General features: G+C 42.5%; 2 protein-coding genes across 2 annotated transcripts in view; one reads left to right on the top strand and one right to left on the bottom strand.

Annotated features, from left to right (window-relative positions):
• LOC119022207 (chemokine-like protein TAFA-2) overlaps positions 1–23,004 on the bottom strand; it is a 79,627-nt gene extending 56,623 nt beyond the window's left edge. The window contains exon 1 of the mRNA XM_037102815.1: positions 22,463–23,004. The gene's annotated coding sequence lies outside the window, so the exon portion shown is untranslated. The remainder of the gene's footprint in view (positions 1–22,462) is intronic.
• The window catches only part of LOC119022205 (rho-related GTP-binding protein RhoA-D), a 240,017-nt gene that overhangs the window by 181,792 nt on the left and 30,475 nt on the right, over positions 1–27,750 (top strand). The gene's annotated exons all lie outside the window — the stretch shown is intronic.

Genomic DNA, 27,750 nt, shown 5'->3' with positions numbered 1-27,750 from the left:
CAGAAACTATTCATAAAGGCTGTTGCATAAACTTCCGAACTTACAGTGAGTATCATCAATATAGATGATCCAGAGAATGGACTGAGCCACATAAATATACTGATTAAGTATTAGTGCATTATTATCTCTTGATCCAAAAAGTAAGTTGGCTCTTAGAACAATTAGCAACCCATCATGTTTTTTTTTTGTTTTTTTTTGTTGTTGTTGTAGAACACCTTATGTGTTTTGTTTGTGCCGAAGGAGCCAAGTTAGGCACCCAACACCTACAGGACTTCCGTGAGGTGCCAATAAATGATAGTGCTGCATTTCCCCCCTCACTGGTTTTACAATCTAGCAGCTGCAGTTGGCTTCAGGGTGCGATCTCACAGACAAGGCTACATCAAAAGCACCAGCGGACAAACAATTAAGTGTTTGTAGAGATATATACGAATTACGAGAGCAGTCTGTTGTTCAGCTGAGACAAAACCGTTCAGGTAAAGTTTGTCAGGGCTTTTTACGCAGCTGAGGAGAGTGTGTGGTCTCGCACACCCATTCACACCACCTGATTATGCCTGATTACAGACTGCTATCTTCAGGGTATGACAGCAATTCAGATGTACAGCTCTTCACCCGCACACCATCCCACCGGCAGCACAACCCCTTCTACACACACACACGCACACACACACACACACACACACACACACAGCCAGGGTCCCACCGCCGCTGACAGCATATTGCCAAAATAAACAGCATCAGCCCTGTCAACACAGAAATCTCTCTCTGCGTGCAAGAGGCTCAGACATGCACCTGGTCGTCACACACACCTACTCAAACATAAATCTGTGCGCATAGACACACACACACACCCACACACACAAACACACACACACATACACTCTATAAACACATCTGGCAATCAGTGATGTGTAGAAACGCACACGGCAGGAAGAAGAGAATCAGTGGGGTATTACACACATACACATGCATATACCTGCTCTCTCTCTCTCACACACACACACACACACACACACACACACACACACACACACACACACACACACTCCACCCCTGACAGAGATACATAATGCTACTGACATGCTGGAGGACAAGTGATTTCCTGGCAGCCATCGTCTCCTTGTCTCTTAATCCAAGCTGTGGGAGGCAGTAGTGTTGACATCTGAGACCAGTGTATGGGATCCTCTCATATCTGACCTTTAACACAGCCAGACTAGAGCAGGTAAAGGTCTATAGCTCCCCGGTGACTTGCATAGATTTGATGCTGAGCACAAAAGCAAAAGAGAGGGTGGGGGGGGCGTATAGAGCACGAGGACAAATGGAGAATCTTTGAATAAAACCTATTAGCTACAAAGAAAATTAGGTTCCTCGCTCTTTCTTTTCAGATCACTCATTCAGATTCCAATTTTTCTCAATAGGGCTTTGTGCCCATGAGACGATATTAGCAAAAGCTTTAAATTGTAAGACACTCAGAGTATCAGCGTATTCACTGGACTATTCCCTGTTTCTGGTTGGAACTTACATTCATCAACACAGAATGGTAGTCCTCAGCAGGCTGAATGGGTTGCTTTACTACACCGCTTCATTTACATGACATCAATGTGCCTAGTATCCCTATGAACTACATCCATATGATATTGAGGTATTAGACAAAGAAATACCATGATATTTGATTTTGTTACCCCGATCCTAGCATTTATGAGGTGCTTTTGAGAAGATATCTGGCCCCAAAATATCATAACATTATTTTAAGGCCATATTGCCCAGCCCTTACTGCAGCACATACGACCCAGTGTTTGCAAAGCTGCTTTGAAACTGTTAGATAAGCTACAGAAACTAAATACTTTTGTTGAAAGAGTCAACACAAGCCATTCATAAGAAAGCAGCCTCGTGCCATTGAGGCTATTAGATTTCAAGAAATATCTTTTGTACCCTGACTGTCTCTGTGTCTGTGCCCTGTCCCCTCAGGATAGTAAGGAGCATTACCATTGGTAGGCTCATGACATGAAGGCGAGCAGGGTGAACGACAGGGTGCTGCATCGTCTCCTTATACAGTACTGCAAGAAGTACTCACAAGCAGAAATACTAGAAGTAGAAGTTCTGAATTTTATGATGTTACCTAAGTAAGAGTACAAATGTTTTTGCATCCAAGTATAGGCCTGCTATGTCAAGTACCAAAAGTCAAAATACTGATTGTTTCAAACTTAGCCACATGCTAACGCCAGAGTTTGTATTAATTTAAACAAAGCTGCAGGTCATGGACAAGTTCTAACATACAGATTAATTGTTACTAAATGTTCATATGCCAATAACTGCAAGCATAGCTGCTAACTGAACCAATTGAAAAAATAACATTAGCATGTTAATATTTATTGTTCAGGGTAAAAGAGGTTATTTGGAGTGTGGTCGATATGAAAAAACTTGCTAAATGTTGTTTAATACTGATTCAATCTGCAAGATTTTAGTTTACACTTCACAAAAACAGCACAGCATATCTCAAATTACAAACATAATCACATTTGACTAAATGAGTAAACAACATCAGTAAGGAAATTCTTGACAACAGTTTGAAGAGAAGAAGGTCAATATAACTCTCATACCCTCAAGTCTTGTCGAGGCTTTTAGGTGACATGACAAAAGGTTGTTTTTGCACTTCAGTTTTTACAGATTAAGCAAATGAAATATGACATGCGAGTTTGTTTGTTTTTTCGAGGTGCCAGAGGTGGATTTGTTACCTTGGGACAGAGCTGGGCTAGCTGTTTCCTGTATCCAGTATTTGCCTTAAGCTCAGCTAACCAAGACCAGGATGAGTCATCAACATGTTTTTTTTAATAGCGTTCTGGGAAACAACCAACTCTAAAACAACATTCTAAATACCTACAAAGCAACCTTTCTTTCATTGTTGGGCCATATGCTGGTGTAAAGCTTATGATCGGCACAAGACATAGCTGATTAAAAAACCCAAAGAAAATCTATATTTATATCATGATAACTCTAAATAATGTTTCCATTCAGTGCTGAAAACATGTGACCGAATATAATCCAGGATTATGCCGAATTGTCAAATATCTTCCTGTCTAGAAATTGGATTGCAGGAAGATTTAGTCTGGGAAAGTTGCTTTGATGTGGGATTATGGCAAGCGTTAATCGTCGGGACAGCGGAGACCAAAAGACCTCCCACATCCACAGCTCTCCCCCCACCACTGGAGAGGGAGTTGAGGGCAGACTTTGACCTGCCACCCGTACCCACGACACCTGCTACACGGGTCAATCAGCCAGGGGTGCCACGTCTGTTCGGGCCAGGGTGAGCCGGGTAGCTGGTCACCAAGCAGTTTAATCTCCGACAGATTCCCACCACCTGGCTGTACTGGCATTACACCAAGCCCTGCAGACCTCCAATCTGGCATCTCCTACTGTCATGTTGCAGAGAGCTCTACATGGATGGATGGATGGATGGATGGAGCACATAGGACCTGGCAGCCTATTTTTAAACTTCCATCTATTAAAGGAAAGTGTTTGTGCGCATCATCTACTGTATCCCACTGATCAGTCCTGCTGTGTGTGGCGTACAGTTGCAGCCATGGGTGGCCCGCAGGCTATACTGCTGCATAAGTGTATGTGACTACGAGAACGCTTGCCTCAGGGGAGGATTTGCTCTCGGGTCTTTGATTACCAGTTTGCAGTCAGGATTTTCAAAAATGACACAATTCTTAGATTCCCCTTCAGCTATATAGCATGTGGCTTGTAGTTAAATCTCCCATCTGGTGGATGAGGACTTAGCATTTCGGGTTGACCGTCCACTTCTTTTGTTGTAAATGCGCGCTGCAGAATTGTTTTATGCCACTGAATGTGGAATGAGGTCAAACATTTATGGCTTAGCTCCAAAAGGAGGCTGATGAAAATAAAGGAAATGCTTTCTTAGCTTCGTAGAATTTAAAAAAAATAAGGGGGGGTGGGTGGGGTCGTATTTTGTATCAAGGGTATCACTGGCTGCACTGGATTGTGTAACCAACCAGAATCTGTGACAAAATTTGGACACAGCAGCTTTATGTCGCTATCGTCCAAATGCTTCACTCAGCACAATATCAGCCTTTGTACACGCACAAAAAAAAGATATGCAGAAAATATACACACAGACCCACACTGTGCCCCCTTTTCCTCAACACACTCTCACACATCACTTTACAAGAGATGTAACCAAAGGATGCAGTTGGTGCACCTATATATGCATGTCAACCCCTTTACACTTCACATGAAGTCACGCTGCAAACAAACACATAACATGAATTCATCAAACAGTGAGAACAAAAAGGAATTGCAGTACAACTCATGCAGTTTCAAGATACACACACGCACAAAAGGGTTTAATCAGTTTAATTAGGGCTGCATCTCATGGCTGGTTTTAGTGTTGTTTAATCAAAGATTCTGTCACAGTAAAACATGGACAAAATAAGACAAATGCCAGTATTACACGTTACAAGAGACAACATTTAATGCTTAAATCTTAGTTCTGACCGAAACCCAACACCCACTAAGTAATTCAGTTTACAATGATATGACGTAGAACGAAGCAAGCAATTGGGTTTATGGTCAGGTTTCAAACACGCTAAATTCACATGATGTTTCAGCGCTCTAACCAACATGATAAGGAATTTCAGACCAGGAGCTGATTCAGGCTATCGATCACCATACATTGTTTGGCTTTTGGATGGGTTTTATGTTTGACCAGGTGTTTCCTCAGGGTGGACATCTTCCCCCGGCATTACAATTATTGCATACATAATATATAGTGTTGCCCCGGTCAGTTTTGTATTTTGTATTACAAATATTAGTGCAAGTGACACACTGTGATTTGTTGCAGGGTTGACATCTCGCTCTCTGTCGTTCTCTCTTTAATGTAAGAAGCTCTTAGGTACAGAAATTTGACATGAATCAGTTATTCGGTAGTACCGATGTTATGCAGTCTGTAACCTGTAGCCAACCATATTATTGATCAGTATTCAATACTAATAGTGCTGCTAGAGCTATTGCGATTTTTTATGTATATCTACATACTGTCAATGTGACCTCAACCATGATTACAGCTTATTTCAAGTCCTAAAAAAAGTCTTATTTAGTTATTGAACTGAAGCTAAACAAGGGGTGGGTCATGCAGCAAGACAGCAGCCATAAAGAAGTCCAAGGATGTTTAAAGCAGAAAAGAAAGTTAACAATTTGGAACAGCAGGGAGGGTCTCCTGAAGAGAGCAACTCATGCTCATTTAAACCCTCCCAACTTAATTAAAGCAGGTTTGGAAGGAGCAATGGGCTCAAATCCTTTCAAGTCAGTGTGTGGGACTCATCAACAGTTACAGGAAATGTTCAAAGCCATGTGGCTCAAAGATGTCAAACTAGGTACAGAAAGCAAAATGATAATTAATTTTAGATACTTTGCTCAGTAAAAAAATGACAGTATAATGTGCAGTATAATGTCTATTTTATTTGTTAAACTGAGTACTCTTAAAATATGTCTTCAGGACACGAAGTGCCAATCACATTTGAGACCATGTTACAGAATTTTTTTAAAGGGTTCACAGACTTTTCCAAAACGCAGCAGTGCACCACATCTAATTGCAATCTTATTTGCGAAGCTTGTGAAACACTCTTCATTAGCATTCATGCCAATAAACCACACAGAATTGAATTAAACTAAATTGACTTGATTTAAACTGAGTCACGTGTGCAGCAGAAACAGAAAAAGACAGGCCTGTCGTTCAGCATGTCGACCCTGAGGGAATAACAAAATCTCTGATGAAGTCACACATCTGCTTTCATACTGTATTCTGTTTCCCTCCTTCGGGTGACTGATAATACTCTACACAGTTCCATGAATCATGTTTATTAAGCGCAGTAAGAGCAAATATTTTCACCTCAGTCTCCTGGCTGCTTATTTTTCACAGTCTCATTGAGTGGAGAAAGTGAAAGCAGCACCTCCACGACTCAACATTATAACACAATTAAGCACCAGAAAAAGGCAATATTTGGGCTGCACTCGTCCACCTCTTGAATACGGAAGGACAGAGATGGAGAAACGGAGAGCCTGGACCAAAATAGATGAGTGTAAGACAAGAAAAGAAGCCAAGAGGCACAGAGTCATGGAGGGAGGAAGGCAGACAGAGCAATGGTTAGTAGGTGGGGACCTTGAAGAGCTTTTGTTCTCTGAACACAGAAGGGTTAGTGAAGCAGCACTTGGCAGTTGGTTCAAAGCAACCAACTCTAAATCAATCTTTTACAGCTTGTCCAAACAGACTCACCCAGACACACGCACGGGCCCAGAAAAAGGACGTACACACACACACAGCAGCAGCAGCAGCAACCACAAACAAGCAGACAATACCAGACACTGTAGTAGACCTGTGTAGCTGGAAAGAAATTAGGTTGTCACTTCCTGTTCATGGTATGCTTGATATAGGAGAGAGTCTGGCTCAGACACACACTGTGTGTTGTCTGTGTGCGAGAGTGCGTGTTTGTTAGTGTGTGACCAACGCTCTGTTTCTTTAATGAGCTCGGTTTACACACTTCGTTAATTGGCTGGCACAGCAAAGGACCGTCCAAGATCTACAGACCAGTTCACACACACACACACACACACACACACACACACACACACACACACACACACACACACACACACATCTCCATTTCACTGTGCTTACTTATTCATGTATTAGTTAGTTTGTTCCACTAGGTTCACTTGCAGGCTGCTGTAGTAATTGCCACTATATTCTCTGCATTGATTTCCACTCCAACTGCAACGCTCCAAACACACACACACACGCACACACACACGCATATGCAGTCCCCGACTCCCTGGAAACACCTTTTCTTTGCAAATCTGCCTTCGCGAGAAACAAAGGGAGAGTGCAAATTATATCTGCGCTCAATTTATCCATCCATTTATCCATTTACCTGTTTTCTCCCTAACATGCATTCATTTGTGGTAACAAAGAGACAGGTGAGACAGCAAGAACTGCGAGAAGCGCTCTAATTAAAGTATCTGGGAGGGGGGAAGAGAGCTGAGACTTTCTCTCAGCACACCCCTCATCACACCGACTGTAAAAATAGAATCAACCCCACAATCCCGGGCAATGTTCTGTCTGCTCGCAGCTCAGGGCTTGTTTCTGGTGAGCAATAGGAGGAGGTACAGTGGAGAGATTCTGCTGCCGCTTGCACAACGAATACGGAGGCCAGTCCACATAGGCATTCTGTTCGAGTCCATTCAAGACTGGGCTGTGTGTGTGTGTGTGTGTGTGTGTGAGTGCTTGTGTGTGTGAGTCTGTGTTTGTGTTTGTGTGTGCGTGAGAGAGAGAGCCATGCTAAACGTGATTACAGATGGGAATGGTGTGTGTGTGTGTGTGTCTGTGTGTCTGTGTCTGTCTGTCTAAATGTGCGTGTGTTTGTGGATATGTGGGCAGGCAGGACAGGAGGTCTGCTGGGAGAGATAACTGCTCAAATCTGTCCTCTCCTTCTCACTCACACCCTTCTGCTCAGACCTCTAAAAGCTTACCCCTAGGCTTACCCTGCACGCACACACAAACCCACGACCCACACACGTACACACAAACACACACATTGGATCCTCATATCAACCCTATCCCAACTCCCATTTCAGTTTTTCGCAGTTCTCCTAAGCTCACGGCAGTTGTGGTTGATTTGAGGGTGATGGACACAGAGAGACAAGAAACAGAGCGATGGACAACAAGTGCATTAGCGCAGCTCTGTCCAGCCGGGGTTATCATCTATTAATGAGTTTACACATGCGTGCACATATGCACATATGCACTCGCTTGCGTTGGCAGGCACACACACGTTCGCAGTGAGGGAAAGTTTGAGAGGGGTCGTTAAATATTTAAAAAGGATGCTTTAAAGTTGAAATTGAATTAGAATGGTGCAGGGAGAGTTCGGTTCCCACTGAAAAAATATGAATCTAATCCATTCTGCAGATGATTACACGGTATGAAATGTGAAGGTAAAGCGCACATGCTGTCTTCGCAAATCTCCATCTTTTGTTTATTCTCCATGTGCTCACTTTCAAGCATTCCTCTGTTTTTTTTTTAGCAGCTGTTCTTCCTCTGCTATGACCCGCTGCCCTCCCCGCTCCTCCTCTTCCCCATGAACAAACAACTACATGTCAGATGGATTTTCTCTACACCATGCCATATTGCATTATCTCCTCTTTTCCCAACACCTTTGGGGGTGAGCGGGACCAGGCTATGTCAAGGAGATTCTTAAGATCACCATCTCTCCGTGCTTGGAAGTCTCAAACGTGAACAAATCCATCCTTAAACCCCCCTCCTTGCCTCTGCCTCGGACGGGCGGCCAGAGAGCAGCACCGTCACGTGTGTGGGTGGCACATTCACAATGAGAAATGATTGCGGTCTCATGATTTCATGTCACGCATACCAAGTGTGTAACAGTGAGCACTGTTAACATCTTTGTTTTCTGGTGATTGTTCATAGGCGAGTGTCGCCCCTGCAGCACCATGGACAGCTCCCTCACTAAATTCTGCTGCACTGGTCAGCACCGTAGACAGCTCCCTCCTGGACAAGGTGCAGCCTGGGTGACACAACACAGCAACTCTCTGAACATGCGCGTCAACTGTATTGTAGAGGACCGAACGACAAATGTACAAAATATAACGAGAGTCAACTGGAAGAGATTTTTGCGTCCTGGGCATCATGGATGTCACCTATCACTTACTTTAGGCAACTCAGCTAAGAACAGCTGGAATTTTTGTGACAGATTATACATTTTACTCATTGATAATAGGATATTGCTCATATAGAAAATATGCGTCATAAAGTGGTTTCTTAGAGTCTTATTCAATGATTTGTCTCTTGCAGGGACCAGCTGCCCTCAGGGGGCTCATCAGTGTACCCAGGGGTATTAAGATTGTGCAAAGCTCAGTGTGAGAGTAATTCCCAAATTCTTACAGAACATGGACGGTGAAATTGTATCTCGTGTCTCTTTTAAAGCAGCTTCTCATACATCATCTTTGCACTCACATCAGAACTCTCGCCAAAATGCAACCTGGGCTTTTTTTGTGAATGTACATGAGTCAAACCTTCGTGTAAATGCATAATTACGACGAAAGAGGCAATTTTAAGATTTACAATATTTTCATTTTCAGGTCAAACTCATTTTCAATGGGAGTGCTACGGGTATTACTATGATAGCATCAAAATCGCTATTTTTATATTGTGAATGTACATTGCATTCTGAGATCAATACTTCTGGGCTGCCATGACGGCAGCTAGCGGAACAAGCAACTACTAACGTGAGTTGTTCAAAAACTTTCTTTTTAGTAAACTCTGTGTACACAAACAATGTTCTCAATGCTCGAGTTCATGTGTAGAGACCCTGGTGATAATACGAGCAAAGTTTCATGTTGTGTCGAGCCTTCTTAGTGTTTTACAAATAGTGATTTGGATGCTATCGCTAATTACATGCACTCCATGCCCATGCAGTTTGACCCGAAAATGAGAATACGGTAAATCTTAAAAGTGCCACTTTCGTCATAATTAGGTTTTTATACGAAGGTTAGACTCGGGTACATTCACAAAAAAAGCCTAGGTTGCATTTTGGTGAGAGTTTTGCTTTAAGAAATATTCCATAAAAAGATTCACCACGGCCTACCCAACAGGAATATGGCATGAACAAGCGTGGCATGATTCCGGTAATGAGATTTAATGAATGAACACTCAGTGCTCTGACTCACTAGCTTATCCTCTGCTGTAATCTCTCTCATGTAAAGTACATACACACAGTCATGCATACATGTAGTCAGAACCAGATCAGGGCTCTTCAAGTTGAGAGGGGTGATTGTGGATGAAAATTAAGACTCACCAGCAGCTGTTTGAGGATGTACATAAGCATGATGGTAGTTTAATGTTTACCATCTCAATGTAGCATTTTGTCACGTTAACATTTGCTGACGAGTGCTAAACGAAGTGCAGCTGAGGTTGATTGGAATGTCATCAGTTTTGTCAGTCATAAACTAAAACAGTGGTGGAAAGTAACTGAGTACATTTACTCTACTAAGTTCTCTGCTGAAGTACGATTTTAAGGCACTTAAAGCCCATTTCCTGTACTTCCAGTCCTTTGTATTTTGCAGGCAAATACTGTAGTTTTTACTCCATTACATTTATTTGACCACCTTAGTTACTAGTTACTTTATTTTATCGACAAGAGTATACAAAACACTGATTGCTGTTATCATACAGTAATGTTAATATACGTGTAATTTATTTTTCTTATACTTTTACCTCTGTACAATTGACAGAAATATTAGAACATTTCATGGGTAACTTTCACTTTTACTAATATAATATTTTACACAATATCTTTACTTTTACTGTGACTTCTGGGTTCTTCTTTACAACACTGAATGTAATTTTCCAGCTGATGTTGAAAAGTCAGGGCGTCACGTTATTACAGTTCAGTAATCCTTCGAGAGAAAATCAGTGTTTGTGCTTCATGATTATCTGAGCAAACATTCATGGCAATCCATCCAACAGTTGTTGAAATAGTCCAGGCTGGATCCAAGTGGTGGACCAGCAGACCAACAATGCCATCTATAGAGCCCGTAGCTCAGCTTAAAAACTTTACTTATTCAGCATTATTTCCACATAAAAGCACAGATATGTTTAACAGGTTCAAAGCAGGGGAATTTTCTATCAGAGATGTGAGCTAAATAAAAGTGCAAAAAACAAATTGTCAAAAAAATAATTGACAATGTAATTCCTTGTGACCGAAAGCCCTAAAGCCATCGGCATCGCAAATTAAGCTCCTCTTTGTGTCCTTCAGTGCCACAGCTGCAGCCTGGGAAGAGGACACAAGGCCGGCTCAGCCTCATCACATAAAGGCAGGCGGAATGCTAATAAAGTTGGATTCAATCAAATTGAAAGCAGTCTTTTGGTAATTCATGGCTTTAAAATTAGAATTCTTGTTCTGCATTCAGAGCCGCTCTCTGTCTCTCCCACACAGCCACGAGCCTCATCCTGGCCTGAACTGAGAGAATGTTGTTATCTGCTCATGAGACCGACGTGTCGGGAGCTTCTTATACTTCAATCATACAAAAACATAAACACAAAAAGAAATACTCTAATAATATCTTTAACTTTTTTTAAACTGGTACTGTTGATGTTTACATTTACAACAGCAGACGTCATCTTTTTTTACATCACTGTTGCTTATACATGACATACCGTTTGTTGATCGTTAGGTGCTGACACATGTCTTTGTCTCCTCAGCCTTGGGTGCTTCCAAGTCTCATTCCTGTAATGATCTCCTGTGGCATTGTCATCTGTCTCTATTGAACTTTTACGTCGATAAGTAGCACATTAGAGAACAACATAGGTGGTGTTGTGCTCAGTCATACGGCAGCGTGTTTGTATGGAAACGCTGTATATTTATAAATCTTAATAACCCACCCAAATATTGCTGCTTGTGTGCATGGCAAGAGTATTTTCCCTGTGTGCGCCATCAGAGTGCTGCGGCTAATGGCAATGTCATAATATTAGTCATATTAGGAGGGGATTAGTAAGAGAAACCTTCTTAAGGATGTGATCCCTGGGAGGGGGGTGCCAGATACTGCTTGTATTACTGTCAGCCCTGTCTCGCACACACACTGGGAGCCTCGCAGCCTCGCCTGCTTTCCTCAATAGGATCTGGAGACAAACATGACACACTGAAGCACACCACCTACTGTAGCTCATTCCCCTCTTCCACTGTGTTTTTTTTTTTTTTTTTTTTTTTTTCTTTATCTCATCTATTGAAGTGCTGGTGTGAAACGTGTCTCTTAGAAAAACAGAAAATGCTCCGGCTGCGTTGGAAGTTTGAAGCGTACGGATTAGGAGGAAGAGTCCCACGCTCTTGAACTTCTTAACGAGGTGTTCGCTCTGACTGGGCAGACTGTGTCATTTAGGGTTGAAGCCAAGGTGACAGATTTCTCGGTGAGTAAAGTGCGTGACTGTTTGTTTCTGTAAATGCAGTGGTGATACCATGGTCATCCAGCCAGTGGATGGAGACGCAGGGATTTTGTAAGCACATTTTTGTGATTAGTGACATATTCCATTGAATTGCAAAAATATTGAATCTAATCTGAATACTTTTGCTTTACGTTAAAAACAGTGTATTCTGGGCTGATTATAGATTATCCTATAAGTATTCTTTTTACATAATCCTAATTAATGTCCTCCCTTACTACATATCTTAATTAAGTGTCGCAAAGCAAACATTTGAAATAAGCAAATCAATTCGTTTTAACTTTCAGGTGGTGTTATGGTCTATAAAATGAACTGCAAAGAAGATATTTTGTATTGTCCTTCCTGACGGTTGTCTTAAAGCCATTCACTGACTCATGACCAGCTTCCTTTTGATCCACAAAGAGAGAGCGCCAAAAAAACACTAATACGTTACAAGTGATCGGAAGACTTTTAGCCTGTTCCACTCTCTCGAGAAATAAAGCATTAAATTAGGTCTGATACTTGTGTCATCAAAATCAACTTTATTCAGCTCCTTCCTGATTATATCCAGCTGGCAGCCTAATTGTACATTATTTGCATTTTAAATGTTATGTAGTAGAGGTTATAACATGGAAATATTCCAGTAAAGTACAAGTACCTCTTATTTGTGCTGTACATGAGCAAATTCCACCCCTGATGGCAAGATAGCATGTTAGCCTGCACTGTTGCCACTTGACAAGTCAAGATAACATTTTATTATCATCATGAAAAACAGGGTTTGGAGTATAATCAGCATTAGATTAGGCTTTAAATGTTTACAATATTTCTGAAGGATCCGTGTTCTTCGTGGTAAAAGAGACAAGATGAAGTAGCCGAGCTGAGCTGCTGAACGGAGCGCATACTCAACACGCACAACAGCCACCCACAAAACTGCACTAATTACTGCCGCGTACGTGCTCCAGCGCAGACATACCCATCCACAGTACTGTATATAAAGCTTCATACTGAATTCATAATTGCATAATTAGATATAACTGCATTTGCTGTGGGCTTGCCTGACAACCTAATGAGGCAGTCGTGAAATAGCTAGTGGTCCCACTTATAAGAACATAATCAAAGACTACAAGATAAAAGGGCATACACAGATAAACACAGCCACTAGGATGTGCCTGGAGCTTCACACTCCCAGAAAGAGAGAAGAAATTATTAAAGGAAAGAAAGAGTGAGTGAGTTTACTACTCTCATTATACTCTGTCAACAGTGGCTCTGTTCACTGGGGACTCTTTGGTTCTCATGTCAGTGCCTTTGGGACGTCATTCGCTCCTTACGTTTCCTCACTCTTCACCATCTCCGAAGGACTGACCAAGGCAAGACTCGCAGAAACATCCCTCGGGAGAGCAGAGACGAGACACACACAAGGCTGGGCCTAATTATGCCGGCCTAATGGTTGATTGCCGTCTAGTTGTTGTTGATGAAGAAAGCTGCCGGAGCCGGAAGGCTGTATGTGTGGCGCAGCTCTGACTTCTGGCGAACAGCTCCTCTTTTGCCCTCAGCCATAATGAGTCAGCCCCGATACTGCCAAAGCTACAGCGTCTGTGTTGGTCCGTTCATAAGCACTGCTGAAAGTGATACCACATCCCAGCCCACACACTGGTGGCGGTGGACGGTCCTGTCACTGCACGCTCATTAGCAGAAACTATAGCTGCGCCAAAATCAACAAATCAAACTGCTTCCTAAATAGGTGTAGCTGCAAGTCAGCTGCTATAACAGCAACAGCAGCTGTAGTTAACCTGCACACCAGGAACTGAGCTGCCACGGTGCTGCGGCGTCCACCACACACAGCAAATTTGCTCAGAGGTCAAAGTGAAACACTGATTCAACACGATGCAATGAATTGATATTTAGAGGGAGATTTAAAATATTCTGATCGAGGAAGTAGAAGCGAACACATTGACATCCAGCCTGCATCAGTTTGTGGTGAGTGTAGGTAGTGTGTACAGACACAGGTTTAGAGAGGCGACACAGCATCACTAAACATGCAGACAAAGAAGGTCAGGACAGAACATTTTATGATTTGCACCAATTACATTCAATCAATAAAACATGTAGTCATCTTTGTTTTTCTTGTGGGGGTCCCCCTCTCGCCTTGACTCGCATATGAACTTGAGTGACATCCCATTTTTAATCCATAGGGTTTAATATGACGTTGGTCCACCCTTTGCAGCTATAACAGCTTCAACTCTTCAGTTTTTATGGGAATTTTTGACCACTGTTCCTGACGTGCATTTGTGAGGTCACACACTGATGTCGGATGGGAAGGCCTGGCACTCAGTCTCCACTCTTATTCATCCCAAAGTTCTTCTGTCGGGTTGAGGCCAGTCAAGTTCATCCACTCCAAACTCTCTCATCCATGTCTTTATGGACCTTGCTTTGTGCACTGGTGCACAGTCATGTTGGAACAGGAAGGTGCCACCTCCAAACTGTTCCCACAAAGTTGGAAGCATGTAATTGTCCAGCATCTCTCGGAATGCTGAAGCATTAAGAATTCCTTTCACTGGAACTAAGGGGCCAAGCCCAGCTCCTGAGAAACCACCCCACACCGTAATGCCCCTCCTCCAAACTTTACACTTGGCACAATGCAGTCAGACAAGTACCATTCTCCTGGAAATCTCATGGAAGTGATTGGAACACCTGATTTCAATTCCTCTGGATGGGTGAGTGAATACTTTTGTCAATATGGTGTACTGTATGTATTGGAAACACTTCTGCTATTTACGGATGCAAAACAATGTGTTTTTAAGATTTTTAAAGATTGGGTCCCCCCTTCATATGCCTCACATTGGTTTAGTCCTCTATACCAGCCTGCACCTCCACACACAGTAGTGTAGGTACCAGTGTCTAGTGGTGGCTGACCTCTGGTGAGTAGCTACTTAAACTTAACTTAAAACAAAAAGGGTTAGTTAGTCAAAAACACATTGACAGGGATCACAGATTGCAATTTGTTACCTCACTTTTGAATTGTGTGCGTCAGTGCAGCCACAATATTGACACTTGGCAGCAACGTCTTTTAATATGCTGGTACAGCCCTGAAGGTACTTCCCTTTCAATTATTCAGTATAGTTTAATAGTAGTCATTAGCGTTTCCTCTATTAGTACAGCAGTACTTTTGGCTGCACATTTATTATAAACTTCAGCAATTGCTCTTCAAAAATGTTCTATTTATTGTCCCCCCATCAGTGAAATTAAGTATCCGTCCTTGATGGCAGACAGTCGAAATGTGCAAACCACTCAATGTGTTGAGTTTTCAGAGAAGTTCAGAGTTGTTATGTTAATACCTTAAGCCTAGTACAACCTACTTTAGTAATGTATTATAGTCATGCCAATAAATTTAGAAAAAAAAGAGGAGCTCAGTACATGCATGAAGTGACATTAATAACAAAACTGCTTTGAAATTAAGATAATGAACCACTAATGTCACTGTCAGCTCAGACGGGATATCTAGTGCCTCACTTTCTGGTTAAAAAACACATTTAAGGGAACCTAAAATAACACATGAAAATAACATAAAGTAAAGTAAATAAATTGCTGATTGCTGAGCTGATAACCTCACAAACGGTCCTCGAATGGGCAAAGACAAGTCTCAGGTTCATCATTTTATTTTGGGTTACTACTAGAATAGTAGTGTTTTAATGCTCACAAACACACAGTTCTTTCATACTGTGCAGTGCTGCAGCACTGTGTTCACCCTCTGTCTGAAACGCTCTGTTTTAGCTCCTGTCCCTTCAAGGCCCACCCCTTCCAAATACCCACTCCTCTCCTCTGATTGGTCAGCTCAGACATGCCTGACCCAGCACTACTACCAACAACAGAGCAGCTATACCAAGTCAATTTCTTAATTGCCAAACCAACCAGCATAAACTATGCAAATGAGTGATATGGTGACATGATGTGATGTCACAAAGTCACAGAAATAAAGGCAGGACTACTGACTGTTTAGCAGCGATGTTTTCTGTGGGAGAGAGGAGTGTCTGTCGGTCTGAACTTTGACCTTTTGAATTTTCAAGATCTTTTACGTGAACAAGAACTTTTATAAAACAGTGAGGGAAAGGAAAAAACAAAATAAAAAGCATAATAAGTTGTCTTTAACTCAAGTCCAAGTCGAGTCACAGGTAATTTCTCTTTTGTCAAGTCAAATTGCAGGTCATTAAAGTGGTGACTTGAGACAACTCGAGTGCAAACCACACCAGCTCCGCTTCTCTCATGCAGAACATCCCAACTTTATGAACTGACGCACATGCTGAGTTGCATTTGAGTGCTTAGCTGAAAAAAAGAAAGTGATCAACCAACATAAATGAGCGACAATAAATCTTCAAGCTGAGCTGCATGTATCAAATGTCCACGGCTGTCTTAAAAACACAAATCTGAATGTGAGAGCGAGAGACCAACAGTGAGACAGCACAGCTGAGAGTTTGGTCAAGAGAGATGGCCATTAACAGTGTAAATGAAGGGAAACATGTAATGACAGGACCCCAGAGTCACTGATGAGGGTGATGGATGGCTTTCCACTCAAATACATGGCAGTTCATCACTCACTCCAGACACAAACACACACACAACTTCTCAGAGCACATTTCAGCTTCACACACTCACTCCCACTCTCTCTCATTCTCTCCCTTATTAACCTTCTGCACATCCACTTATGCATTACAATGCTGTTCAGCATTGTATTGCTGGCACCACAATCACATATATGGCCTTGGAAAACACTCATGAATGCACCACACACACACATGCACACACACACGTGGCGAGCATCAGTCACCGTTGCCCTATCACATACCCTCATTAGTCAAAGAAGGAGAGCACTGCCACACAGTATTCCCCTGTCATCTCCGTCTTCTCTGTCTGTCTCTTTGCTACAAACGGTTATCATTATCTATTATTTATCGCTCGTTATTTCCAGTAAATTGATTCATCGCTTAACAAACAAAATGTCAAAAGTAATTATAAAATAGTTGTCACAAACGACAGCATGATGTCCTACAGCACTTCCCAAACATCATTGATTAACAAATTCATACAATATTGCTATTACTGGCAAAAGTTTGGTATTTTTGCTTGATAAAAAAATGTTTTATTTCCGGCTGCAACTGGGCTACTGTTGTTGATGAATTTCTTGATTATTTCACTAATTAGATGCGTTCAGCAATTCTTTAATAATACTTATTATTGTTTGTTATGTGCAACAAATTGTCATTTAATTTGCTTCATATTAAACAATATGACAGCAACCAGCACTTCTGGACTGCAGTTACACGATGTGGGAAGTAGTACAGATATCTTGCTACTGCACTCAAATAGGTTTTTCAGATATTTGTATTTTACTTGGGTATTTATTTTTCTGATAACTTTTTTACTTTTACTCCCTCCAATTTAACACAAATTTAACATTTCTCAAAACAGTCCCGTTAGACTGAATGCATTTGATGGAATGGAATTATGGATTATTTTGCGTCGCTGCATACCGTCTTCCCGACATCACAAGACTGATTTCAGCCTATCAGTGTGTACCATGGTGCTGGGCAGATGTCGCAAGACAAAATGGCCGAAAAGACATAAGGAAACGGAAACAGACAGAGAGGGAGACTTTTTATACGTTTCAAAACCTGTAGTTTCTTACTTCTACTCATGTGAAGCATGTGAACACTTTTGCGACCTCTGAAATGTATCGATTCATCATTTACCCCACAAAATGTCCTAAAATTGCGTGTTGTTTAGTCAAAAAACTAAAGATTAGAAACAAACCTAGTGGTGATTATGAGTGGTGAGTTATTAAGAAGCAAGAACCAGAATTTGGTGTGTACCCTTTACTCTCTTTTACACTGTTTTGCACTTGTTTTGGCACCTTGTGCAGCATCGGTCTCAGAGGAATGCAGTCGTATCGCTGCTGTGTGCACTCGTACATGGATGGGTTGCCATTAAGTTTATTTGAGTCTAAATGATCACTCTGTTTTCATAATTGTTGTCATTAATTTTCTGACGATGGAACTAAGTGATTAATGATTCATTTTCTCTCATTTGACTACTGAATTAACCAGCTAATTGTCACAGCGCTACACGCTGCCCTGACAGATAAGCCTCATGCTTTCACCCACACTTCTCCCTCTGGTCTTCACCTCTTCCTTGCTCTGCAGTCGGGGGACACAGTGTGTGGGGCACAGAGGTCTTGGGTAAACAGTGGGTCTGCAAAGTGCTTTTTCCCAGCCTGTGTATACCTGGGTAATAGAAGCAGTAATGGAGTTTGTTCAGGCTAAGGTAATCCTGGAGCTGTGAGCACGGCATCTGCTGCTGTTTCTCTCTGTTCCACAGCAGGTACTGATGTCGTTGTAGCTGTCACCGTTACTGTCCTACAAAAGCCATTTGGGAAGCAAGGCAACGTGTGTGTGTGTGTGTGTGTGTGTGTGTGTGTGTGTGTGTGTGTGTGTGTGTGTGTATGAATGTGAAAATAAACAAGTGTGTGTGTATTGTATGTGTGTGCATCCTGAGCAGAGATTGCCTACAGAGAAGGTGATATTCTGCTGAAATATGTGTGTGTCTATGGGGGAGGGAAGGTGTCTGGATATGTGTGTGTGTGTGTGTGTGTGTGTGTGTGTGTGTGTGTGTGTGTGTGTGTGTGTGTGTGTGTGTGTGTGTGTTTGGTGGCAAAGTCTGCGTGTGTGTGTTTGTACAGAGAGAGAAAGAATCTAAAAAATATATGTGTTTGGATGTTATAGCTCACCTTTGGGAGGTGGGATAAGAACAGGGCTGGCGGCTAGGAATGAATTTACGGGGCCCGATCTCCCAGAAACAATTTCTTTATGTGGGTTACAGACATTTAGAGTGGCTACTCGTCCCCCCTGGGCCTCAGCGCACCATACACAGCTGCTGGAGATGGCCAATGAAATACAGAACACCTTTTATAGGACACATGCTTTTTATTTATTTCTATTTATTCCCGCCAGCTTTCTTTCTATTTTTCTTCTCTTGCTCTTTCCGTCACTGTCTCTCTCTCTCTCTCTGTCTCTCTCTCTCTCTCTCTGTCTCTCTCTCTCGCTCTCTCTCTCATTCCTGATTCTCATTCTCGTTTTTTTCCTTTTGTCATCCTCTCCTCTTCTCCTCTCATTGCGCACAGCTACACGAGCTGGAAAATGAAAAAGAGATCACCTTTTATAGGACACGTGCTGTACTTTTTTTTTTTATCTCTTTCTGGTTGGTCTCTTGGTCTCTCCCTCTGTCTCTTCTCTAGACAGAAGATTTGACATTATTCCCATGACTCAGAGGGCTTACTGGTAGAAGAAAAGGATAAAGGAAGTGAGTAAGAGAAATGCAGGTGCGTGTGTGTGCGCGTGTGTGCATGTGTGTGCGTGTGTGTGTGTGTGAAAGAGACATAAAAAAGTTTTGGGACACATGAAAGCTTGCTGTATTTTTGAGTATGACTCTTTGTGTTTCGTGTGTGTGTGTGTGTGTGAGAGAGAGAGAGAGAGAGAGCGAGAGAGAGAGAGAGGACCTTCCTAATATAAGGAATGACATTAGATTACGCTGCTGGTTTGTGAAGCAGTGTATTATCCCCTACTTTGCTTGTCATCTCCCCTGTTTCCTGTCGTATTTCCACTAATCGTTATGTAATTAAGCTATAACAAGCCCAAAAAACGGGAAACATCTTAACTCATTAATGTCCATTAGAACTGTATAATTTCCTTTTCAAATCGGTTTAAGTAGTCGGCTATTCTCACTGTCCTCCTCAAACTAACAGCTAAGTATATACTGCAATATGGTACAGAAAATAGAGCATGGATACCCGACAGAAATGTTGAAATGATGCCCAAGTCGGGGTCGGGTTTGGTCAGCTGATGGTGCTTTCAAGTATTTTAAGTGAAAATATAGTGGGGGGAAAAAGAGAGAAAAGAAATATGGTGTGGTAATAACTAATATTAAGCATATGACTTACTATCAGAAGCACTGTGCTTAAAGGGGCACTATGTAGTTTTGGACAGAAAGACATTCAAACTCAAAACTTGTAATATTTTTAATATTAATGAGGTAATAATACAAACTCAGAAATATTTATTGTGTGGATAGGTGAATAAACAAGCTCTCAGGGGGAAATGAGATCACAGAACACTGCTGTTTGAAGCTAGAAGGGTGGCAGGGTCCGCCACATATAAACAAAGTAAAACAGTATGAAGTTGTGTTGTCCTTTAACGTCAGTTTGTCTGTTTAGTTTATATAAGTCATGAAATCTTAGAGATTGTTCTTTTAGTTTGTTTAGACATAAAGTCATGAAGATCTTTCTCTTCTGATTAAAAATCTTCAGATCAGATTTTTACTGCAAATTGCTTGTTGGTCTCCTAGGTTACTAACGAATGGCTTCAGTGTTGGCCTTGAAATAACCATATCGGTCGATCAGATCAAATTTCTCTGAAAACCAGGTCTCCATCTGAAATACATGGATTTGTTTGTAGGGGACAGTGCCCCCAATGTGAGTGTGACAACAGGTCGGCACCCTCACACCATTATTACTCAGTCCTCCACATCCTTTTATACTTTGACAAAATGCAGCCTGGTCTAACCTAAAACCTCAAAAACCACAAATTCACTTTGCAAACATGTCCTCATCCAAAAGCCCAGCTCATGAAAAGATGAAGGCACAAGTGCACCTACAAACTCACACGCGCACGCACACACACACACACACACACACACACACACACACACACACACACACACACACATCTGTCTTCTGTAACATGTCGGCCTCTATCTCGTGTTATATCTGTTTAATTGTCTCCCTCATTTTGTAGCTTCATCAAACATGGCAATTCATATCTCAGTAACATGAGGAAAGTACTACACTGTGTTTTATTCATTGGAGCCCTGGAGCAGCCTGTCGCAGGAGGGAGGCCGCGGTTACTAAATGTTTCCTAAACGACGGGGTATAAACGTCGATTTGTAATTACTTGATTACATAAATGCATACGAAATTCTGAGGCTGTTTTGCCCTCCATCGCCGACTCCTCTCTTTGTCACAGCTGTGGCTGGTCATGTGAGCAGGGAACCAAAAGTGTTTATTGAATAAACCGGTGATGTAACATTTCATGATGGCATTCATCAGCCTGTGGCCATATTAAAAATACATTTGAGAGGCAGTCCGGGAGCATCTAATCAGCAACCGCTCATTTGTTTCTCTTAATGCAGTCCTGTATCTCCCCATAAACCTCAACATCCAATCTTCCTCCCTGCTCCGCTCCTCTTTCTCTGCTGTCAATCACGTCTCCCTGTCAGCTCTCTTCCTCCTCTTCATTTCTAGGAGCTCACTCACTCCGGCTCCTCTGTGTTCTTCACAGAGGCGCTTGGAAACAGAGGGAGAGTCAGAGACAGATGGAGCAGGAGTGTGTCAAAAATGTATTCACACACAGTTGGGGTGACCATCTTTGGTTGCTTCAAACCGGCTTGTGGGGCACGCAGGAGGATTAATAAATGAGTCAAGGTTGTGAAAAGGCCAGCAACAGACATGAAATAACACGATGAAGAGGCACAAGCGTGAACTTCAAGCGCAAAAGGAGCCACTGTAAAACCTTTCGGCAAACAGTCTGCAGCCAAACTGATGGACTACTGTCACCATTAAAGGTCATCGTATGCATCACCATCTACAGTGCGTCAGGTGATCCACGGTGCTGCGCAGAAGACGCCCACCACAGCTTTCGTTTCCGGAACAAGCTCCTCACAAACAGTATATCCACATTACACACCTGTCATGTAAAGACAGTGTTCACAGGGACATAGAACAGCTCGTAGAACCAACCAGCAAGACCGCTAAACACCAGCTCCAGCCCAGAATAGCGCACTGAATCCTTCGCCATATGCCCGTATACGCACAGCTGAGACCTGCGCGCCCCTGAGTGTGTGCGTGCGTGCTTGCTTGCGTGGGTGTGTGTGTCTGAGAGACAGAGAGAGAGAGAGAGACAGAGAGAGAGGAGAGGAGAATAGAGGAAGAGAGAGAGTGAGAGGCAAGTCTATGCAGGCTGTGCAACACCTGAAACAACCGCAATCATTTGTCTTCGCTATAAAATCACAAGCGTGATAATAAAAGTGATGCCACAGCAGAGCGGGCTGATGGGATTTCACCATGAGCAATCTTTCTTTCTTTCTTTCTTTCTTCTTTTTTTTTTTTTGCACTGCTCTCATGCCTTCATAAACCAAATCCCTGTCATTTCCCTTAAATGGAACAGATGATAATCCATTCTGTGCGTAAATGGTTTTCAGAGAGGAGATAACAGTTTCTACAGTCTGATTCATGCGTGGCAGGTGTGAAACAATTTTACTTCTTTTTTTTTTTTTTTTATCAAGCACACTTTCATACAGTTACGGGGGGGCGAATAAGCCATGAGATGCGCCCGGCTGTTCTGTGCAGGTGATCCATACCTGTTGGTGCAGTGTGCTCTTGTTCTGTTAGCCCAGCAGGTGAACCTCTCTCCTCATAGCCGCTCCGCTATCCGACACGGAGGAGAGGCTCGCATCCCCCTCTCCAGCACCATAAAACGGCTCCTCTCTCAGGTTCGACTGGAGCGGAAAAGTTGTAGCATACCATCCACCCCCGCTGGAGAGAAAGGGAGCCGGCGGCAGATGTGACCTCCCGGGTTAAAACCAGCGCGCAGCGTTACTCCGGTGCGAGAAAGGCTCCCCTGAAAGTTCCGCTCCTCTCCTCCTCCTTTTGCTCAGCGGGTGAGGCAGAAAACTTAGTTATTAAGACATGCCAACATGGAGGAAACATCAAGCCGCACCTCCCCAGTCAGAAGGGGAGTTTTTTTGCACCCAGAATTCCCCTTTCGTCCTTTTTAAACGGGGCGAAGAGAAAGTAGCCCAGTGCGGCGGGACAGAGGTGCGCTGCGGTCGGGGAGTCAGGCAGACTGTTGGTGCGCTCCTGTCTGTCCGCCTGGAAGATGGAGAGCGCTGCTCCGACTGTCTGCTGGGAAGTGGAGCAGCGCTCCCTAGCGGACTCAGGGCGAAACCGCTGCCTAGAAAAAGGCGCATGCAATGAACGTAAACGATACTCTGTACAGTAATGTGAAGAAGGCCATATGGGCTGCGCCAAGACCTGTTGGGTACACCAGATTATTATTCGTCTGTTGTCGGCACAGACTGGCGGACAAGCAGGAAGAGGCATGGACTAATGTGTCAGGTGGCACACACACACACACACACACACACACACACACACACACACACACACACACACACACATACAACTCCAGATGCGTCAGCAACAACTCTCAGGGGATTTGATGCAGGACATGAGCAAAGTCTGAAATGTTTGTGTCACTTCAAACACCACAAAACAATATAGGCTCTCTCTTTTCTCTCTCTCTCTCCCTCTCTGTCTCTCCCTCAGCTGTGTGAAGTTCAAATTAAATTGAACTCACTTTAGCTGAGCTATGGCCATTTCCCAGTGGACTACACCAAACAACAGGAGCAGAGGGGTGATCGACACCATGCTCGACTACACTGACCCGTCTGTGTGTGTGTGTGTGTGTGTGTGTGTGTGTGTGTGTGTGTGTGTGTGTCGCAGTCTCTTCCACCGCTGCCTGAAGTGACCTGAGCTGCCCAAAGAAGTTTACTCACAACAAATGACTTTGTCCAGACTCAGTCACTCTGACCAGTGCAGTTCATTTGAGGAAGCAGCCCCACTGGCTCTAGGGGGTAACTGTATGTGACTGTGGCGTGCATGTGCGTGCATGCGTGCGTGAGTGTGTGTGCATGCTGCGCGCGTGCGTGCATGCGGGGGCGGGGTGTGCACTTTCTTCTCTGGCTGCAAGAGAAACAGATAGACAGTAATAGGTATTAAGGCCACAGAAAGTCAGGCAGGACAGAAACTTGGTCGTAAAACACTGAACACACAAACAAAGCCGAGTCAATGAAACAAAGTACATCTGAAGTTCTCGTCTGTGTGTGTGTGTGTGTGTGTGTGTGTGTGTGTCTGTGTGTGTACTATATATAGGAGTCCGCATGTGAGTGCCAGAGTTTGTGTGTGTGTGTGTGTGTGTGTGTGTGTGTGTGTGTGTGTGAAAGATGTAATCGAGGTGATGATGTATTGTTGCACACATGGATGACAGGGTAATTGATCCATAGTGGGGGTGTGATTGTGCGCGTGTGCATGTGCGGAGGCCCGGTGCCAGTCATATATCATTTCACCCAGTGAGCTAATCTGTAACTCTGACAAAGAGTTCAGATTACTGATCTCTCCTCTCCTTTCTGCCCACTTTCTTCTGCCTTCAACACTCTCCTTTTCTCCTCTATTTTCACCTTTTTTTTTCGGCAAACCTGTAGTTTTTATTTCTCACCCTCCGATCCCTCCATATCATGTTCTTGATACACCAAATCATTGTCCTTTTCTCCATCGCTCTCTCTCTCTCTCCAGTAACACGGGTTGAATCATGGGTAACCTCAGCATGGGATTTGTCTTTCTGGCAGCACGGTTAAACTCGGCATGTGGACCGCAAGATAACAAATAGAGACACACATGCATGCAGGATCCCAGGGCTGCTTGGAAACCCTCAAAAATCAACCCAATTCTTTTGGGATCTGTGGCATTTGCACACATACATCCTCACCCACACACACACACAGACACACTGCAGTTGGTGGCCTCCCAATGACACAGAGAGGGATCAAACATGTGCCAATCAAAGACACTGGTGCATTTCTTCCACAGAATAGGTAATCAATTCCCATAGAGAGAAGCATTACGGACCGCATGGCAGCCTTGGAAAGACGCGTTGTGTGTTCACGGAGCTGCACATGTTAGCACGCACACAAACACAAGGAGGCCGTGATAGAATCAGAAATACTTTATTGATTCCCAGGGGTAATTGGTCTTGGTACAGTTGCTCCCATATATATATATAAACATATAATCATAGAGGAATTATAAGAACATTAAGAAGAATAAGAAGTACGTGAAAATCAGTGCAGTTGCCAGGAGAAAATGTTGGCAACAGTCTGCAAACCACTGATGCGTTCACATTTGTACGTCCACGCTACGTTCCATGTGACATTTTTTCAAAACGTGCCATATCACATTCACATTACGTGTACATACCCTGACTTTCACACCTGGAAGCAGAGGGGATGGTGGTAGAGTCACAGACCAGAGACTGCATGTCAGCATTTGTACATGGCATCATTGCATATTTCGAAGGAGATGTAGGTACAAAGTCCAGCTGTGCTTTGTGGCAACAAAATAACAGGTATTTTCAATCAAAACTTGAAGTTATCCTAACCCTAACCAGGATGAAGTAAAGTTGAACCTTAAATAGTTTCAATGCTAGCATTTATTCTGGTGATTGGTTAGTCAGAATATGTGCACATATACTACAATATATAATCAAATTTAAAAAATTAAATAAGAAACATGTTAAAGTAGGTGCAGCATATTCATTCAACCTATATCACAACATTAAAAAAAAAAAATAATGCTGAGAAATGGGATCTATAAATGTGCAAAATGCAATAACAGTATTTAAATAATAAACCAGAACGCCACTCAAAGATAACAGTCTTTGTATTTATTGTAATACATAATAAGTAAGAAGTCTGCAATAGATAATAAGAATGGATGTTGACATTTGCCTTCTCACCAATCAAACTAGATTCACTTCTACAAACTGCAGGACTCTGCGTGGTAGATGAAGTCTGGGGTGAAGCCGGTGAAGATGAACGTAGACAGGACTGTCCCCTCTGGGGCCCCAGTGCTGCTGACCACTGTTTCCATGCACAATGTTGCATTTACACATTCTGTCCAGGACACAAGGGATCCACTTGCAGAGTTTACAGAGCATCTCAAAAAAGTCTAATCAGAATCATTTCAGGTCAACTTTAAGCCCAAAATCCCAAATCACATTTCCTCAGGGGTTTCGCAATCTGTACAGGGTACGTACAGAGCATCAAAAAAACCCACAACACACATAACCTTCTGTCAGTGAAGCGAATGGTAAATCAGCTCGACAGAGGAGGTGAAATGGAGACAAACGCTGCTGGACTGTGAGATGATCCGTTCAAACACATGTTCCTGCATATACTCATAATAATCTCAGATGTTAATGAGTGCTGACAATGTACAGCCAGGCAGCTGCCACATGCCAAACCTCAGAGAAAAAGATATTATATTATATTAAAGATATTATTATTATTATTATTATTATTATTATTATTATTATTATTATTATTATTAGATTAAAAGGATGATACTGCTGTTCTATGTTTTTGTCCACATATCCCATGAAGACCAAAACCCCAGCCTTTAGCCAATTGGTTGCAATTGAAGAGGTAAATCTTTGGAGCGGTGGTAATTAATATTATTATGACAGCAATGTATTGAATGACATTGTGACAATATAAAAGGGACCGCTCATGAACCTTTAGAGAATAAGCTCAGAAATCTGCAGCTCCACTCAGCTTTTTATAGAGTGTTATTGTAAGTTTCAGCTCAGTGTTTAGATGTCCAGCACACAAATGACTGTATTGGTTCACTCTCTCTGCTCAGTTTTGGCTGCTGCAGGCTGCTGTTGACAGTGAAAAAAGCTCTAAAATCTACTGTACACTACCTGCTCGGCACCTAAAAGCAGACAGACACAATTAGTTGATCACTGGTGAACATAGTCGCATCTGATTTTTTTCCCCCAGGAGCTAGAGGTAGGCACTAAAAACAGAACTGATTAATAGGCCATATTGGCAAAAACTTTAAATAATGTTGCTGTCAAACTGCTGAATTGGGAAAAAAGCAAATACTTTGTTAACGCTCACCGTTATGAACTTAACAAGGTGATGACTTGAGTTACAGACGATAAAGATGCCAAGCAGGTGACCACAGTTCAAGTCTGCTTCTCTGCATTTGTAAATGGGAAACTACTGGATATGTCTGATGAGGGACCATGGCGTTTCAGTGTTCACACTAGACATTTTCAAGGAGTCTGGGATGATTTCCAGCTGTGTTCTTTTCCATCAAAACCAGGCGTTTTTAAGGAGACAAGATATGTCCAGCCATGTTTGTGATGACCAAAACAGATTTTTTAAGCAAAACCATGATGTTTTCCTTAGCCTAAAGAAGTGTTGTTGTTTTATTTTTGTTTTTTTTACTAAACCTAACCAAAGTGTAAGTATAGCATTGTTACAACAGGAAATTAGTATTTGTGAGAGAAATAAAAAAAGTGAAAATAAAGAAACATAATTTTGGAATTCATCTGTGGTATTGCATGCTGGTTCTTCCAGGTTTAGAAAAAGAAAAACATGACGAGAGTGCCCTCTTGGATGTCCATATGGCAGATAAAACACGATAAAGTGCCCTTCCAGTGGACAAAACGTGGTCAAGTGCCCTTTCTTCAAATTTCTCCGCGCTGCTGCACTTTCTTGATAACAAGTAAGGTCGACAGATAGGATATAACATACAAGTTTCCCATTCCAAAGGCATTACATGCTAGTAGACTGATTTAACTGTTGGTTTTGGTCTTTTCATGGGATTTGTTGCCAACTGTCACAATATTCTCACTGGCTTCACTAAACGTGCCTGGGTACAGTACAGTTTCACGTAAAAACATCAAAGTGAGGATGAAAGCTTTACACACAGTATTATGTGTGCTCATGTGCATGTGTTTCAGAGCCTTGCCAGATGATTCTTATTACCAGTACCATGTGGCACGGAGTCCTGAGTGCATCAC

This window comes from Acanthopagrus latus, chromosome 7, assembly GCF_904848185.1.
Source record: "Acanthopagrus latus isolate v.2019 chromosome 7, fAcaLat1.1, whole genome shotgun sequence".
Lineage (NCBI taxonomy): Eukaryota > Metazoa > Chordata > Actinopteri > Spariformes > Sparidae > Acanthopagrus > Acanthopagrus latus.
The sequence above is the reverse complement of the archived record's forward strand: the minus strand, read 5'-3'. Positions and strand labels throughout refer to the sequence as shown.